The following is an 18,184-nucleotide window of genomic DNA, read 5'->3' on the forward strand; positions in this document are numbered from 1 at the left end:
ACAAAGTTAGAATATTTACAGCTGATACATGGAGAAAGAGAATTACAGTGACAATGACAGGTGTAGTTATCTCCAGCTCTGGTACCCCCCTCAACTTAATGAGAGAAAAAAAGAAAAAGAACCTAGAAAAAAGCTCTTCTTTCCCTTTTAAACTTTAGTAAACCGCTTGCTTCATTTGTAGCTAACAGCTACTATCGTTTCTAGCAAGCAGACAGCACTAAATTACTTCATTTGTGAAAGAAAATGCACCACCAGCATTGATTTCTAAATGACTGTAGTGTAGTGAAATGCAGTAAAGATCATTCGGCATTTGCAGATTGAGCATTCCAACACTCTGCTTCCAGGGTGGCTGCCCCTTTCACCCCCTAGCTCTGCTATAGAACTTCTATGATGAGCCAGTGGCCACAGCAAACAGATTTTATTTTTTTATTTGTTTGTTTACTGGTACATAGACTAGATGGCTAATTTCTTTTCAGTCATAAACTGCTTAAAGTAAATGGGTTCCAAAATAAGATAAAAAAAAGAAATAACAGCAACAAGCAACAAGCAAACAAATGTAAAATTCCCTTCCCTTCCTTTCAACCTCACTCTCACTACCTCCCTAACCCAATTCAAAAAGAGTCTAAAATACCATTTTAAGTCACATTGGCTTTGCCAATGCTCAAACCCAGATTAACTCCTCTTCAGTAAGCCAAGATCATACTTTTCTTCAGGACTATCCAAGTATAAAAACTTTAGACCTTTATTCTCAATTGACCTAACCCCATATTTCCTTGAGAATTTTTCTGCCCATAAATGGAAGCCCTTTAATCTTTGCTAAAAGGACAACCTAGAGAAGAAAAAGATCTGTTGCAGTCTGTGATTGCTATTCCTAAGATGTTTTTCTATAATACATATATTTCATGTCTTCTCCTCATATGCATTAATTACTAAATGAAACAATATGTTCTATGTAACAAGTATGTAACTTACTGTCAATGTGGAGCTTTTCTCCCCGGGCCTCCGCTGAAAATGGACATGTATCCAATCGGACCATCCCGGTCAACAAATGTAAAATAAATAAATAAATAAATAAAAATAAAACGACTGTTTAACTTACACCTGTCATAAACACAGTCAAGATTTTGAATAGCAGGGACTGTCCAGATGAGCTGTGGTGATGTAAAAAAGATTCTGCTAAGGGTGCAAATAATGTATTATGTATAGTACTATCACAATTATACATTGGTAAGGCTGCACTTATAGATATAATTTATGTATAGTACTGCAGGGTTTAGACCTTGTAAGAGTGCACATGGAGTATTATTTATACTATTACAGGAGTTGACAGTAAGGTTGCACTTGGAGTATTACTTATACTACTACTGCTACAGGAGTTAGACAGTAAGATGCATTTAGATTATTACTTATAAGACAACTACATGAGTTAGTAAGGATGCACTTGGAGTATTATTTATACTACTGCTACAGGAGTTAGAGAGTCAGGATGCACTTGGAGTATTACTTATACTACTACTACGGCGTTAGACAGTAAGGGTGGACTTGGTGTATTACGTATACTACTACAGGAGTTAGGCCATAAGAGTGCACTTGAAGTATTACTTATTCTACTACTACATGAGTTAGATAGTAAGGATGCATTTGGAGTATTACTTATATTACTACTACATGAGTTAGACAGTAAGGATGCACTTGGAGCATTACTTTTATTACTACTACCAAAGGAGATAGACAGTAAGGATGCATTTGGAATATTACTTATTCTACTACTACATTACTTAGACAGTAAGGCTGCACCTGGAGTATTACTTATGCTACTACTACATGTTTTAGTCAGCAAGGGTGCACTTGGGGTATTACATTTATTACTACTACATAGGCTAGACATTAAGGGTGTACTTGGAGTGATACTTATAGTACTACTGCAGGAGTTAGTAAGGATGCACTTGGTTTATTAATTATACTACTACATGAGTTAGACAGTAAGGATGCACATGGAGTATTATTTTTACTACTGTATGAGTTAGACAGTACGGATGCACTTGGAGTATTACTTGTATTACTACTACATGAGTTAGACAATAAGGATGCACTTGGAGTATTACTTATACTACTAGCAGATGAGCTAGACATTAAGGATGCGGTTGGAGTATTACTTATACTAATACAACAAGAGTACGACAGTAAGGATGCACTCAGTGTATTACTTATACTGCCACAGGAGGTAGATAGTAGGATGCACTTGGAATATTATTTATGAGACTATTACAAGAGTTAGAAAGTAGGGATGCCTCTAACCCTAACCTTAACACTGAACCTTAAACCATAACCCTGTACTTCTACTACAGGAGTTAGACAGTTAGGATGTACTTGAAGTATTACAATATTACTGCAAGAGTTAGACAGTAAGGATGCACTTGGAGTATTACTTGTATTACTAGTACATAGGATAGACAGTAAGGATGCACTTGGAGTGTTACTTATAGTACTACTACAGGAGTTAGGCAGTAAGGATGCACTTGGAGTATTACTTATATTAATACAACAGGAGTTAGACAGTAAGAATGCACTTGGTGTATTACTTATACTACTACAGGAGTTAGAAAGTAAGGATCCACTTTGAGTATTATTCATAGTACCAAACGAAAGAACTAAAAATGAACACTTAAAGCATATCCCAGCTGCTCGGGTCAATGAAGGCAGTTCACAAAATATAATACTATTATTCATAGTACTTCAGCAGTCAGGTACCGGTAAGGGTTCACTTACAGAATTATGTATAGTACTGCAGGGTTTTGACCCCTGAAAGAGTGCACTTGGAGTATTACTTATGATACTACTACAGGAGTTAGACATTAAGGATACACTTGGAGTATTATTTATAGCATTGCAGATGTTAGGCCCTGGTAAAGGTGCAACTGGAGTGTTTGTGTTGCAGTAGTTAGACCCTAGTAAGGGTACATTTGAAGTATTATGTAGCATATTATAGGGTTTAGTCTCTGGTAGTGGTGCATTTGGAGAATTGCATATGATACTGTAGTAGTTAGTACTGCAAGGCTTAGAACCTTGTAAGAGTGCCCTTGGAGTATTGCTTATAGCAGTGCAGGGGTTAAGTCCTGGTAAGGGTACTAAAAGACTTATGTTGTGATAAATAGCAGGTAGAAGATGAGTATGCAGAGCAGGGCAACCAAAACCCTAAAGTGGGTAGTAAGTCCAGGCTTTTAGAGAAACCCTTCACTTGTACACATAGTAGAGATTTGCGTATAGTGGGGAAGGCATTTGTTGACTTAGACAAATAGGAACAATAAGCTTACATGAAGGAGGAAGTGGGAGAAAACATGGGCATGTACCACAGTGGGTAAATTTACAGATGTAATAAAGAGGCAGTGGGTACTGAGTACTTGAAATGTGCTACTGCAGATAGAGTGTTGTGTGAAAATGTTGAAAATAGCTGGGGGAAGAAAGATGGTATAATGAGGGAAGCAGGAAAAGGGACAAACCATGGGACAGCTCTGTATGAAGATGGCTAAATTTTCAAGTCATTGAAACAGGCTTTTCTCTCATTTTGTTGGCTACTTGCTTTTTCATATTGTGAATGCTGAGGAAGTGTAGTTGGGAACACACATACATTCTATTTTTTATCCACTGTCCCGAAGTATCAGAATTTCAGTGTGACTTCCCTTATAACTTAACATTTGGACATAGTAAAGTTCTAAAGTGGAAGACAACATACTACTGGGAACAACAGGTTTTATTTTTCTGAATGCTTCTCCCCCCTACCAGGTGTAATATACATGCTTCCATTACCCCCCTGGTGTATTATATGGGTTTTCATCACCACAGTGCAATATATGTGTTTCCATTACTCCCAGTGCAATATGAATGTTTTCACAGCCCAGATACAGTATGCTTGCTTTAATTAGCACCAGTGCAGCATATGTTTCCATTACCCCTGTGCTATATATGTGTTTCAGTCATTTCAACATGCTATGCAGTATCTATGTTTCCATCACCACATTATGGTATGGTATGTATACTTACATTACCCTCAGTGTAGTATGTTTACTTTCATTACTTCTAGTGCAGTACATTGTTTCTGTCACCCAAAAATGGCAAGCATACATTCATTACCCATATTGCAGTATGTATGCTTCCATCATCCTAGTATGGCATTTATGCTTTCGTTACCCACACTGCAGTATGTATGCTTCCATCATCCTAGTATGGCATTTATGCTTTCATTACCCACACTGCAGTATGTATGCTTCCATCATCCTAGTATGGCATTTATGCTTTCATTACCCACACTGCAGTATGTATGCTTCCATCATCTTAGTATGGCATTTATGCTTTCATTACCCACACTGCAGTATGTATGCTTCCATCATCCTAGTATGGCATTTATGCTTTCATTACCCACACTGCAGTATGTATGCTTCCATCATCCTAGTATGGCATTTATGCTTTCATTACCCACACTGCAGTATGCATGCTTTCTTCATTCCTAGTGTCGTATGTGTGCCTTCTTCAGTCCCAGTGCTGTATGCATGCTTTCTTCATTCCTAGTGTCGTATGTGTGCCTTCTTCAGTCCCAGTGCTGTATGCATGCTTTCTTCATGCCTAGTGTCGTATGTGTGCCTTCTTCAGTCCCAGTGCTGTATGCATGCTTTCTTCATTCCTAGTGTCATATGTGTGCCTTCTTCAGTCCCAGTGCTGTATGCATGCTTTCTTCATTCCTAGTGTCGTATGTGTGCCTTCTTCAGTCCCAGTGTTGTATGCATGCTTTCTTCATTCCTAGTGTCGTATGTGTGCCTTCTTCAGTCCCAGTGCTGTATGCATGCTTTCTTCATTCCTAGTGTCGTATGTGTGCCTTCTTCAGTCCCAGTGCTGTATGCATGCTTTCTTCATTCCTAGTGTCGTATGTGTGCCTTCTTCAGTCCCAGTGCTGTATGCATGCTTTCTTCATTCCTAGTGTCGTATGTGTGCCTTCTTCAGTCCCAGTGCTGTATGCATGCTTTCTTCATTCCTAGTGTCGTATGTGTGCCTTCTTCAGTCCCAGTGCTGTATGCATGCTTTCTTCATTCCTAGTGTCGTATGTGTGCCTTCTTCAGTCCCAGTGCTGTATGCATGCTTTCTTCATTCCTAGTGTCGTATGTGTGCCTTCTTCAGTCCCAGTGCTGTATGCATGCTTTCTTCATTCCTAGTGTCGTATGTGTGCCTTCTTCAGTCCCAGTGCTGTATGCATGCTTTCTTCATTCCTAGTGTCGTATGTGTGCCTTCTTCAGTCCCAGTGCTGTATGCATGCTTTCTTCATTCCTAGTGTCGTATGTGTGCCTTCTTCAGTCCCAGTGCTGTATGCATGCTTTCTTCATTCCTAGTGTCGTATGTGTGCCTTCTTCAGTCCCAGTGCTGTATGCATGCTTTCTTCATTCCTAGTGTCGTATGTGTGCCTTCTTCAGTCCCAGTGCTGTATGCATGCTTTCTTCATTCCTAGTGTCGTATGTGTGCCTTCTTCAGTCCCACTGAAGAAGGGAGATCAGCAATTAACTTTTTCTTTCATATTCTCAAAGGAACTGAGCAGAAACTTAAACATATGAGTCTGACAGTTCCCTGCTCTAAAGTCTAAAGCAGAAGAAATACAAACATTCTTCCCAATCTATTAAGGCTTTTCCCAGCTTGTCAGAAGGAATAAAGGTAGCTATCATAAAGAGTTTGGCAAAAGCTGATTTTGACAGAGAAATTACTGCAGGATTTGACCTGAGCTTACAAAAATTAATTTATGGGACTAAGGCATGTAAGGTGACTTGTCAGACAAATGCTGGCTTCAAAAAAGAACAGCTGCAGTTTTAGGAAAACCCAGCCATTACAAATCATAATATCATAATATTTGCTGAAATTCTGTGTTTTTTTCACATTGAAACAGAGTCTCCATTTTGGCAGTAATATCAGCAAAATTCAACTGTTCAGGAAAAGACTCTGAAGAATAACTTTCCTCAGAGTCAGATTCCCTAAACTGTGGAGCTGGAATTTAAGAAATATAGTCTACATCTAAATCCTGTCCCTCAGACTGGAAATCAGAATTTGAGAGGAAAATATTTTCCTTTTTAATGAGTGGAACCATCAGCATGAACAGACTAAAAACCTTTAAATAGACCTTTAGGAAAGCTCAGCCAATCTTCCTTACCTGTTTTGGAGAAGATAAATGTTTAATCTTATGTTTTTGTTTTCTGCAAAGCCCCCCCCCCCCAGAAAAAGAGAGGCTTGAAGGATAATCCCTTCCCCAGGAAGGAAGCTCCTCAGAGCACCTTGGTGAAACAACATCACCAGGCACTTCCCTGATGCCAATAAGAGTTGTTCTACTTTACCCAACAGGCACATCTACATTGGACATGCCTGCCTCCCACTTCCTAGTGGCTTCCCTAGGAGCAGCACCAGATGGACCAAGAAAAAGCAGTGAATAATCTGAAGAAAGACAGATGTCCATAGTGGAGTTGCCCATCAGTGTCTGAGGTGAGTTAAGACAAACCCCCCCTGTGGATTACTTTTCTCTTTTTGCTGCCTAGGGAAGGAACAGTTGAGTTACCAGGTCCATGTCCTTGCTGCAAAAAGAGTCTGATAAGTAGTCTGTGGAGCTTTGAAGAGTCAGTCTTATTATCTCCTGACCAAAATGTTAAGCTCAGAAGTTCATAAGTTCATAGGTACTTACTAGGCTATTGCTATGTGAGTATTTTAAGAAGCCCAGTCTTATATTCCCATGGTGGTTTTTAGCCTTTGTATTTTGCATATGAATAACCCAGGGGCAGGAAGAACAAGGATATTCTGGGACATTTACTTTTTGCCCCTATCCATGCAGGACATGGGTGTTAAACCAGGAAACAATTGGTGATTTCCCATCCATTCATCTGAATTACATTTGAATAATGTAAGACAAGTACTTTGCTTTTTGTACAATGGAAGATAGTTCCATAGAACAGCTATTCTCTGCAATACATTCCTATCTCTCCAACATGTTCTAATTATGTCACAAACCAGACTGAGATCCCTTGAGTGGGTGAGCTACCATTGGACATGTGAATGCGTAATACATCTGACAGAATAAGGTTTGCTGAGGCTCTATACATGAGTCAGAGGTTGCCTCTTAGTAGCCAGTGGGATATGGAGAAGAGGGAAAATATTTTAGTCATAACTACCAAACACACACATCAATACCTAACAGTACTCTTTGATGGAAAAGTAACACTTTTCTTCACAAAAAATGATAAATTATAAGGGACACCGCACAGGGATCCAGGACAGTCTGCCTGCCTAAAAAGGTGTCTAACAAGTGACTAGCTTATCCTGGGAGAGTTGGTCTTGCCTCCTGACAGAAGCTAAAAGATATACTGAGAAAAGAGAAAATGTTTTAGTGACTGCCACCAAAGACACTACTCTCAGTCCCTAACAACATTTTTGACAGAAAAATAAACCTTTTCCTCACAAAATATTATAAATAATAAGGGACCCCCAATAGGGACTCAGGACCATCTATCTACTGAAAAAGGTGTCTGACAAGTGAGTAAAGGTGCTTAAGATAGCTGGTGAAACAACTTGACTAGAAAAATAAGTTTTGAGTTAAGCAGCACTATCAGTGGTGCAACAGTTTGCACACTTGCCTTTGGTGACTAGATGGTTGTAGGTTCTATTCCCAATCCAGGTGACTGAATAGATGACACTGCAGTGCTGCATTAGGGAGGCATTAAACTGAGGCCCCATTTGCTTGAGTTGGTGGTAGCTCAGGTGAACATAAAACATCTCACAGCATGTGCCAAATAGACTAGTTTTTTTTATTGAAATATACATTACATATTGTTTACATATTTACATATTTGAATTATTTACATCTATTTACAAATCTCTATACAGTATAAACTTCAATTTATGCATTCCCCCACTGTTTTATCCATAACCAAAACATTATTTTTCCAGAATCTTTGTCAAAGTACATTTTCCATTGCATTTAATTTAATTTAGTCTCTCATTCCATATAGTCAGTGAAGCATAAAATATTACTCTGTCCATTTTCTTCCCTTCTTCCTGTTTATGTGCACCATAATAACTAAATTCTGTTATGTCCATATTTATTTGTTCAAATTTTAACAAACTTTTCATCCTATCATCTTTACATATTTCTTTCCACAAATTATTAACTCACATTTCAAAAACACATGCTCAGTAGTCTCAGCTTCTCCACATTTATTACATATTCTGTCTTGCTTTTTTTGTATGGCATATTTGCCTTAACTGGCAATTTTCTAATAGACAATCTCCATAAAAATCATTACATTCTTTAATCTTTTTATAGTTATTATATCTCATCATTATGGATTTTTTTCTTATCCATTTCTAAATCTTTCCATGGATCAATACAATAAAGTACTTTCATAATACTTAATTACCATTCCTTTCTATTTTTTTATTCTTTTTATTTTCCATAACACAATTTTGTTTTGATACTCCTTCATTTCTTCATTCACAGTGTTTTTACTTCATTTTTAACTTCCATTCCTTCCCACAATTCTTTGCATTTATAATATAGTATCATTTCTATCAAGTTTTTATTTTCCTTCATAATTCCTTTTAATACCGTATATAAAATTAAAGATGCTGCATGTACTGTTGGGTTTATTAAACCCAAACCTCCTTGCTCTTCTTTCATATACAGAATCCCTCTTTTGACTGCATTCAGTCTAGAGTCCCATATAAAAGAAAATATAATCGTCATTAATTCCTTTTCATACTTAATAGGAATCATATAAATGTTAGCAACATAAGCAATTTTCCTATTATCATGGTATTCAACAAGTGTGCTTTTTTTTCTGTATGAAAATCTGTATGATTTCCAAAAATTAGTCATATCCTTTACTTCTTTGAGTACATTATCCCATTGTGTTGTGTGTATTCATTCCTTCCAAATGTTATTCCTAATATATTTATATGTTTTTCATTGAACTCAACACCTCCTACCATACCTTCAAAACCCAACACTTTACTTTTCTCCTTATTTATACTTAAACCAATTTGTTTAATTTATATTTAATTTTTCGTTTACCTTTTCCATCTATACTTTATTTTTAACAATTAATACAATATCATCCACATAATTATACATTATTGGCAGTTGTACTTCCTTCATCATTTTTTATCCACCACTACTTGACATTTTATTAATTTCCTTCACTACTACATTCATAACTAATGAGAAAATTACACTACTAGCTGAGCAGCCCTGCTTTATTCCACATTCTATTTTTATTTCTTCCTCAATCCAGCCATTTCCATTTAGTTTCACGTAGTTCATTTCATAAGCAGATTTTTATTGCTTATAATATTTTTTGCTTACATTATATGCCTGCGAAATTCCCCATAATGATTTATATTGAATATTATCATAAGCTTTACTTATATACCCTATCATAACCTTCGCTTCTACCTTTTTATGATATCATCAATTATTTCATTTATTATCCATAATAACTCTTGACTTCCTTTTCCTTTTCTTCCAAATACATTTTGGTCATATATTTTATCCATTTTTTTCTGTAACCTTTTTGTTAATATTCTCATACAATTTTTTTCATCGGTATTATTCAATGTTATAGGTCTCCAATTTTTTTAGCTCCTCTTTATTTCCTTTTTTAAATATAAATTTTATAACTCCTGTACATATCTCTTTCTCTTTAATTCCAGTTTCTAACCATTCATTTGTAACTTCTATAAAAATTATTTTTTGCCACTCTTTCATTTCTTTATACATACCATATTCAATTCCATCCTGTCCTGTTGCAGAATTCAAGTTAATATCTTTTAGAATTTTATTTAATTCTTTCATGGTTATTTTTTGTTCTAAATAGTCATTATCTTCCTTATTTAATTTTTCACCTTTATACATTTGTTCTATGTTTTCTTCTCTCTTAACAAATAATTCCAGTACATATTCTTTAATTTTTTTCATATATGACTTCTTGCTTTGCTGTCTTATTTGCTTACCTTCCTTATTTTTTTATTTCTCTTATTATTTTAACTTCCTTTATTATTTTACTCAAATATGGTGCTACATCTTCTTTCCTTATAAACAATATTTTTGCTTATATAATAAGTTGTTAATTTTAGTTTGGTTAATTTTATATATTTCTCTTTCTTTTTCACAATAGGAATTTTTCTTCTCTAATAAGTCTCTAAATGTTTCTTGACTTAATATCTTATATCTCTCTTTTTCTTTTCTTCTTTTCTTCCTTATACATTCTAAAATACTTTTTTATATTTTTCTTTAAAATTAAGCCACCAAACAGTCCAATTCTCATAAAACTCCCTCATAGTCATATAATTTTTCCATAATTCCACATTCATTTTTTTCTGTTCTAAATGTAATTCATTTTCATTAATTCTCTTTATTCCTTTTCCTGTTCTTATATATTCTCCATTTTCCTGTACTTTAACCCGTATTGCCACATGATCTGAAAATCCAGCATACTTAATTCCTTTTTTTATAACTTTTAAACTATCAGATATTAAAAATTTATCAATTTCTGCCCTAATATCATTCCTTTTATAGGTCCAGTGGTTACTCTCCCATACACCTAACTTTCCACTTCTCATAATTTCATTAGCCATTTTAACATCACAATTGCTCTTATTTTTCCTTAAATTACAATTAAAATCATCCACCACTATAATGTCCGTATTTACACAAACATATTCAAGAATATTTCTAAACATCATTTCTGTCTCTTTTTTGTTACATATGCATATAAAGCTATAATTCTATACCCATATTTTTCCATCTCACGTCTATGACCGAAATTCGGCCTAGTTCCACTATGGTTACATCTAATATATTAATGCTTTCTTGACATAATATACATATGCCCGGGCATTTTTCTTTCCCCATGTTCCAAACTGCCACACCATTCCAAAGTTTTTCAGTTTCTGTTCTACTGCAGCACACCATTGAAAAATACCTAGTCTCCTTTTAAGATTTTTCATACTGTTCACATTTAAAGCTAATATTTTCAGCTTTTAAGAACAGTTAGTATAATAAAATGTTTATCCTTTTCCTTTCTTATTTTCTATAAGCATTATGTGTTTAAATTTTCTTTTCCTTTCTTTAACTCTTTTTCCTATTGAATTATTTTTATTTCTTACTGTGCACCAATCTGCTTCTTCCTCACTTTTCTCCTCTGTTTCTTTTTCCTTGTTATTTTCTTTAACTTTATGTTTAACCTCTTTATCAGTTTACATCTTTTTGTACATTTTCTTGTATAATGCATTCGACTATCTCCTTATCCTGTATAACTTCATTTTCATTTTCTTGAACATTCAGTTTACATTCTAGCCATGTATGACCAGTATTGCCCAATAATTTGCACTTTAAATCATATTTCTTTGCATTATGCCCTGTTTTACCACATAAATAACATTGTTTTTATCACATTCATTGATTAAATTATCATTTTTGCCACAAAAATAACAGGTTTTTGGTTGACCCCTGTAATTCACAAAACCCTGTTACCATGAACATAAATAATAGTAGGTATGTGCATAACATTATCATTTTCCATTTTCAGTATTACTCCACATTCCCATCGCCCATTCCATAGTCCTCTTTCATCATACAGTTTTGTTGTGTCCATTACTTCCTTACATATAGTTAACAAATGTTCTTTCAGTTCTTTTGCTTCAGCTTCAGTTCTAAACTGGATCATAATTCCTTTTTTTGTTTGTCTGTAAAAAGCTTGCACAACATATTCTGATCATGGATAAATATTTTTCTTTTGTTCATATGCACACAAAAAAATTTCCATGGCCTGCCCAGTCTCAAATGTCAAGTCACAAAAGGTCTCTTTATTAATTAAAATTAATGTTCTTACCTCTTTTGCTTTGACACCCAGAGGTGCTATGATAGAGTCCCAAACCTTATACCTGTCCAGACTTTCTTCTTTTTTACAGCTTACAGTACTGTATACTTTTTTTGTTTCTTTTGTTTCTACTTTTTCTTTGCTCCTTCTCCCACAGCCTGTGCATACATTTTTGTCTCTTGAACTTTTTCTGCACAGTTTCTTCTTCTCCCTTTTCTTCTTCTATTTTCTCCATGATGTCACTCCATGAAATTGCTGCTCTACTTTCTGGTTCACTTTGGTTTACCATTTCTTCCAAATAATCATCCCACAACCCTTCCGATTGGAGGGTTGTAATTATGCATTTCTCAGAGGTAACTCTCTCTCCTTCAAACAATCTCCTCTGAAAGTTTTCCTCTGAATCCATCTCTGTTACAGCTACAATCTCCTTTTCTTCCAATATCACAGTTTTTTTCTACACCCACAGCATCAGAAAAAAATTCTGGTAGTGATTCTACCATTTCAGCTACATTTCCATTAACCTTCACTTCATTTTCAGCCAAAGCTGAATCAGCAATATTTTCTTCCTCTTCCTCCTGGCTGCCTCCACACCTGTACAGGAAACAGGAAGTCAGGATGTGTAACACACAAATCCTTCCCCGACTACCAAGAGTAGGAGCAGTTCCCTCATGCTCTGGTCGTATTTCCTATAGCAGTATAAATATCGGGTTTATATCAGAAGATCGAAACACCAAAAGAGCAAACGCTCTTAAATCAACTGCTAATACTCAAAACCATACAATTTCGAACAATTGCTGCTCAAAAAAAAAAAGAAAAATCCAGAGACTAAATAAAGTGGGGGGTTCCGCCCGCCAACCCCCCCCACTTAAATATACCAACTCAGCGATCACACCATGGTGGAGGAAATGGCAAAGTCCTGAGAATGGCCCAGCAATTTTTTTTCCCGTTCGATATTCTGTTGTTTTGGGTAATAGCACTCGACGTAAGAACATTCACTCTTTTAAGATTTTGACTATGTAATATAGACCCTAAGTATCACCTTGGATCTCCCCTGAAAGGGGACCACTAGCCTAGTGGGACTACTCTGCTCAACAAAGGATAACAAACTAAATAAATATTTTTAATAACAACCCCCAAAACCACAATTACTAGCCCATAGCCACATGTTTTTAACAAAAGGTAAAACTTTTTCTCACAAAAAAAGACATTTCTTCCAGAGAAACAAACCAAAAAGTGTCAGATTTGAGGTAAAATTGTATAGACAACTACTAAAAACACAAGGTATGGCCATTTGAAAATATTTATGATGGAAAATAACTTTTCTTTACAAAAAATAACGGAGTGGAAGGTATTGCCCAGCCTTAGTGAACCATTAGCCGACCACTGATTACTCAAAGTCTGCAGTGAAGAGTGCACTTTGGTGGCAAGAGAGTTATGTATTTTAGAACCCTTGCCACTAATTTTACACTGCTCAAGATGTACAGTGGCTAGGGTGTTTGGAAGGTGCCCTAAACCTTTGGAAGCAGGCCGACTGGTCTGATCCTTGTCAGGACATCCCATGTATCTTAGGCTACTGCAACAATGATCTAATGATGAACATCAGAGTTCTAAGGCACTTAAAAGGTGAAAGGACTAGACTAATTGGGTAATGTTTGTTGATTATCCAATGATAAACATGTACCTGTGAAGTGTGTGGTGGACTGGACCCCTCCCCGTTATAGAATAACTCATAATGCAAATGCAAATCACATATAAAATAGGTTTAAAAATATAGCAAATATTTTGAGATCGCAATATGTAGCACATTCATATTTTAGAGGATTGTAATGACTAATTATGTTTTCTAATGTCAAGGTTAGAAAATTCAAAACCATGATCTAGAAAATTACATCTAACTGTAATCACCTCTGAAGCACAGTCAGAAATTGAAAATCCCTGCTTGTTGGTACATGTATATCTGTGGTGTGTGTGTGTGTGTGTGTGTGTGTGTGTGTGTGTGTGTGTGTGTGTGTGTGTGTGTGTGTGTGTGTGTATATACAAGTGTGTGTTTTGTGTTTTGACTAATTGTGACTTCAGCATTTTTTGCCACAACATTTCTAATCTTAAGCTACTGGGCAGAACAAAATAACATAATTAGATAAATATATTCATTCTGAAATTACTGACTTAGATCAATTCAGGATCATATAGTAGCCAGAGCCTCTTTCAGAAGAGTATATCCCAGCACTGAGTAGATGAAGGCAGAGAAATCCGTCCTGGATAGGATGCCAGTCAGTCATAGGAGGCATACACAATTCATGCAGAGCATGCATACCTATATGCAGTTTGGAGGATTGCTAATTCACATAGAGTATGTGGGAGCAAACTGGAATAACTGACAAAGTCTCTCACAGATAGAAGGAAGATATGGAAGCTGTGTTTCAGTGAATCTAAAGAAATTAACAAATAAATAAATGATAGGATCAGTTTTGACTAGTATGACATACTGTGGCACAGAGGTTAAAGATGGAGCCTCACAGAGCTGGTGCTCCAGTTCAGTTCAAAGCTGGGATGCCTTATTTGAAGAAGTGTCTATGAGGACCTTTGCTAGGTACTTCAGTCTTCTCCCACTTAATGTAAAAAGAAAACAGACCAAAATGTTGATCTGACAACAGGGATATACAGTGCTAGGAAGTATTATAGAAAAAGAAAATGAATATGCACTTAGTTTTGATACACATAGGTTTCAATGCAAGTTGAATAGAATTGAATGTGACTGGGCAAAACACATACCTTTATACTTGTGCTCAGGGATCCTGCAGTACAAAGACTGAAGGATAATTTATATAAGAAGGACAGAAAAAAAGATAGCAATCACATTACATCAGAAACTTTGTCATGCATATTTTTAGTATGCAAATATAGATAGCAAGGAGGTTATGGGAATGAAAGTGGGGGAGTGAAGTGGGTGAACATATCACAGTAAAATTAGCAAGACTTTTATTAAGACTATATTAAACCCAGGAGATTATGCATCAGATGAGTACCACGTATCATTGTGCAGTGGTGTAGGGTCCTTACCTAAAATCTACTCTAATTTGCTAAATCTGAAATATTATTTTTTGGTTTACAATGTGAGAGTAAATGTGAAACTGATGTTCATGCTCACAGTATAACACTCAAGAGTGTAAAAGAAATATGCCAGAATAAGAGTCACAATCTCAAATTAAAAAGCAGACACAATAACAGAGAGTAAAAAAATATGCAGATATTATTGTGAAATGCCTCTTCTGTTGGATTTGTAGGAGTGTAATTTTGAGGAATAATTTCTGGGAGAAATGGATTAGATAATTTCTCATTGTTCCTCCTGTACCCTACACTACAATAATGTATGTTCAGAACACAGAAATTTAACAACATTGTTTAGAAGAGAACAAGGAGCAAACTATGATGGTTTGTATAAATAAAAAAGTTATATGAAAGAGAAGAGTTGGAGTGAGATGATACCAGATGCTGGTCTACAAAACCATCAGTTGATAGTGAACCACAGAATGCAGAACTGGGCACAGGTAAACTGTAAACTGAGTTGAGCTGAGGTGAATGTTTCTTTCTGATGGCACTTAATCTTAGAATCAAGACTGAAAAGAGAGGTGCTGCTTTCAAACCTCACTGATTGTACTGCAGTGGTACATCTGCTCTTTGAAGGGTGTTTATTTAGAATAATCTGTGACTTGAGTGAGTTTATGTTTTCAGAAACTGGAACTACCCAACCGCTTTAAAACATTTTTGTCTGTGTCCGTGTGTCTGTGTGTGTGTGTGTGTGTGTGTGTGTGTGTGTGTGTGTGTGTGTGTGTGTGTGTGTGTGTGTGTGTGTGTGTGTGTGTGTATACATGTGTGCATGTGCGTGTGTGCATGTGCGTGCATGTGTGTCTGCCCAGGTATGTGTGTATGTGTGTACTTTTGTCTGGAAGGGAACAGCACATTTTCTGCTGCTGAAGAATGTAGCACAGCAGCTGTGACTGCATATTCACAGAGATAATGAATTATATTAATATTAGCTTCCAAACTCCATTCATTGTCTATCTTGTTGCCACCAGGGAATGGTGCAAGGCCTAGTATTTTATGCTAATAACTAAAAACGTCAGCCACGTGCCATTTGAAAGTAGCACAAACTGCTCAGTGATAAAATATGCAATTAATTGCCAAGACAGAAATTAATAATGTTTTCTTAAACTGTTGAGCATATGTACATACATGGGTGTCATCTACTCTGTAAATAGTTTCCTTTGAGATTTAAAAGGATAAAACTGTTAGAAGGGGACAAACAGAGGAAGATGTGGAACAGAATGTATTATGGTTACTGAAGAATGATTTCATTATTTATTTTCTAGTGATTATTTGGAATAGCAACATATTTAAAACTTCAAGTCTGGAGGAAAAGAAAATTGACTTTTTGCAGTTGCTATTAATACCAGAGACTGGCGGGACTGAATAAATGTTAGTTTGCTTCTTTAGAATGTTCTCTACCTACTGCCTTTTCTTTCTCCTTTAAGATGCCCATAATAAATTGATTATAAACACACACTGTTACAAAGGGCCTTATTAGGAAAATGCAGAACCATTAGTCACTTTAATTTAGAACAATATTCATTGGGGGTAATTCGATAAGGTAATTAATATTTGTTGTAGATAAGCTAATTGGTTTATAATATTACTAAACTGAAAGCAGTTACTCTAGGCAAACTTCAGAAAGACTGAATGCATTTAGTAAATGAGAACTAATATACAAAGTAAATACGTTAACATTTATTATCATCTGTGTGCATTTAACACTGATTTCTTTTGTCTGTATAGCAAAGACAATAATAATGAGCCGTGAAATGGAATAAAGAATTCAATCAAGAAGCAGAACTTTTGTGATGGAACAATTCTATAATTACCATTATTAATTCTGTGTCTGACCTCAGCTGAGGTTCATCATCACAAGTGCTCTACATTTGTCAGAGCATTATGTTATTCTGATGTCATTGCTACATATACTGTAATTAATAAACAAACACAGCTGTTGCACATTTATTCAGAAAATATGTGTCACTGCATAGGACATAATCTGATTCTATTTTATCTAAGTTGTATATTGTTTTCATTCAGAAGTTAAACGTGATTTGGGTTTTTACATTCACTATTATAGGTTCAAAGGTGTGTACTAAGCTAATGACTACAAAGACCTTTTTAATCCAAGTCATGCATCCCAAATCTCTGGCAAGTTCTGGTACCCTTAATAAATGTAAACAGGGAATTGGGGATGAAATATTTACAAGTGGTAGCCTGCAAGATGACCCATTAACAGGCTGCTTGTGTCCATTGGAGACATAGATACCAAACCAGGGATGAATTTCCTGTTTCCCATCAAAATGTCCAAGTTACACTTAACCAAAAATGAAAAACCAAAACAATACAAACTCTGAAAACCAAATGCATTAGGCACAGGAACTCCTCCAGACTGAAGGTACCAAATTCTGTAGGTTTATTAATAGAAAAACTTCATAAAATCATGAGATATAAAACTTAAAAACAATAAATAAGTGCTTTTGTTTTTTTACAGATAAAAACTTCATGAGATTAAACAGCCATTTGGAATCACCACTCTTATATAGACCAATCAGTATTCATCATTGGTATTATATGATTACCAAGCTCCCTTTCTTTCCAAACCATACATTTAAAGGGAACACATAAATCCAGTGATGTAAATTCTGAATGAATAATGTTACTAAACTCTGGAGTACAATTTGTGAATGAGTAAGACCAATAACATAGTAATGTAGAAACATGGAACCCATACTTAAATTATCTAATAGTAGCTTTCAAATTTAAAGTACAGTTGATGGACAATTGTTCATTTATTCCTGACCAGTAGTTAACATTTAATTGCAATTTCCCATATAGTTCACGTTTTTTTAACGTTAATGTCCACGGTCCTTCCCTTTCATCCAAAGATAGTTGTTCAATGATGAAGAAGTTAAATTTATGCCCCAGGGACTTGGCAATCATATGTTACCAATGACAAATAATGATTGGTCTATATAAGAATGATATTTCTAAATGGCTGTTAAATCTGATGAAGTTTTTTTATCTGTAAAAAACAAAAGCACTTTTTTATTGTTTTTAAGTTTTAAATTTCATGATTTTATGAACTTTTTCTAGTAACAAACCTGCAGAATTTGGTACTGTCAGTCTGGAGGAGTTCAAGTTACACTTGGACTGGGTTAGGAAGGAACCCTGCTTCACATGGATGGAAAGCCTGTTAC

The 18,184-nt window shown here is 35.5% G+C and overlaps 1 long non-coding RNA gene across 1 annotated transcript in view; it reads left to right on the top strand.

The window, feature by feature from the left end:
- LOC122787286 overlaps nucleotides 1-16,927 on the top strand; it is a 138,065-nt gene extending 121,138 nt beyond the window's left edge. Inside the window, exon 3 of the long non-coding RNA XR_006362558.1 lies at nucleotides 16,728-16,927. This is a non-coding gene — a long non-coding RNA (uncharacterized LOC122787286). The remainder of the gene's footprint in view (nucleotides 1-16,727) is intronic.
- The last annotated feature ends 1,257 nt before the right edge of the window (nucleotides 16,928-18,184 follow it).

This window comes from Protopterus annectens, chromosome 13.part0 (assembly GCF_019279795.1).
Source record: "Protopterus annectens isolate FY-2018-M chromosome 13.part0, PAN1.0, whole genome shotgun sequence".
NCBI classification, from domain to species: Eukaryota; Metazoa; Chordata; order Ceratodontiformes; family Protopteridae; genus Protopterus; species Protopterus annectens.